This window comes from Condylura cristata, unplaced genomic scaffold (genome assembly GCF_000260355.1).
Source record: "Condylura cristata isolate star-nosed mole 26May11 unplaced genomic scaffold, ConCri1.0 scaffold00032, whole genome shotgun sequence".
NCBI lineage: Eukaryota > Metazoa > Chordata > Mammalia > Eulipotyphla > Talpidae > Condylura > Condylura cristata.
Window position 1 is genome coordinate 20,444,156 of NW_004567133.1, and position 1,403 is coordinate 20,445,558.

At 70.8% G+C, this 1,403-nt stretch overlaps 1 long non-coding RNA gene across 1 annotated transcript in view; it reads right to left on the reverse strand.

Moving 5' to 3' along the window:
- Positions 1-6: 6 nt before the first annotated feature.
- The window catches only part of LOC105854294, a 2,187-nt gene continuing 790 nt past the window's right edge, over positions 7-1,403 (reverse strand). The window contains exons 2-3 of the long non-coding RNA XR_001145973.1: positions 169-223; positions 7-99 (exon numbers count right to left, since the gene is read on the reverse strand). This is a non-coding gene — a long non-coding RNA (uncharacterized LOC105854294). The remainder of the gene's footprint in view (positions 100-168; positions 224-1,403) is intronic.

The window sequence follows — 1,403 nt, forward strand, 5'->3', positions numbered from 1 at the left end:
CGCCCCGCCACTCACCCCAGGACCCCGCTGTAGGCGTTCCAGCGGAAGGTCTGCTCGTGCTGGGTCACGTTGTGGAAGGGGCAGAGCTCGTACTTGTACCTAGGGCCGGCCACAGTCAGGGTGCCCCCACCCGGCGCCCCGCGCCCCCCGCCCCCCGCCCCCACTCACGTGGCTTCTACCAGGCTGAAGCACTGGCCAGAAAGGCTGGAGAGGTGCGGGGGTCCTGGGGGAGGGCGGCAGCGAGAGGTGGGCGCTGGCACACAGGGCGCTGGTGGGCAGCCCCACAGGCCAGCGCTGAGCCTCGGAGGCCGCCAAGTGGCTGGGCAGCCCGGGCCTGCTGTACCCCTCTGGGGTGGTCCCCAGAGTCTCGCCAGAGAAGCCCCAGAGGACTTTCTTGGGCCACGGTCTGCGACTCAGCGGGCGAGGGGCCAGGGAGGCTCCAAGTGGCCCAGCGGGCGAGGACAGCGAAGCCCGCAGAAGGCCAGAGGACAGCCGGCCACCCCCCACTCTAGACGCAAGCTCCCATCTCACTGCTCCCTCCCCAGGGGCCGCTGGGGGAGGGGTGGCTGGGCCAGTGACTGGGGGCAGGTGGGGGGCAGGCAGCTGCAACTCCTCAGAGGGGTCCGCGGGACGGGCCTCTGCTGCAGAGGGCGGAGGCAGGCTGTGGAGCCCCACAGCAGGCAGCAGGGGCTGGGGCGCAGCCGTAGCCTCACAGACACACCCCACCAGATCCCGAGCCCCGGCTGGGGCGGTGGGCAGGGCTGGCCAGGCCCTGCCCGTGGGCCTTCTGCCAAAGCCCCCACACTCCTGCGAAAATAGAGACCTACCCTAAATTGCATGGACTGAGCATTGGGGACCCCCAAAACTAGCTACAGCAAGACCCCAACGGTGAGCTGGTAACTTGCCTAGTCTCCTGGGGTGCCCCATGTGTGGGGCCAGCGGGAGCTCGGGAAGGTGTGTCCAGTCAGTGGGCTCCCGAGCCCCTCGTGGGCCACACCCCGCCCCAGGACACCTTGGCTCCCAGGCTCTGGGGCTTGCGCCCCACTCCCATCGGGGGAGGCAGGGGTGGGGGTGCCCACCCCCCCCTTGAGGCCTGGGGCACATGATGGGCAGGTGGGGCTCTGGCGGGGGGCAGGGGTGGGGGGAGTCATTGGCTGACTAGTCAAGTGTGAGGAGCCTGTGGTGTCCCCGAAAGCCAGACACAGCCCATGGGCGCTAGGCTACCAAGGGGCGCGGAGGTGGGGCCCGCGGGAAAGGGCGGCCCCAGGCTGGGACGACAGCGGTGCCCCCCCCCCACCCCCTACGGGCGCGAGAGCCGGCGGGGTGCTGGGCGCGTCGGAGAGGGAAAGCGAATGCCCGCGAGCCTCTGCGCTCCTGGAAAACACGCCCGCGGCGGCCACCAC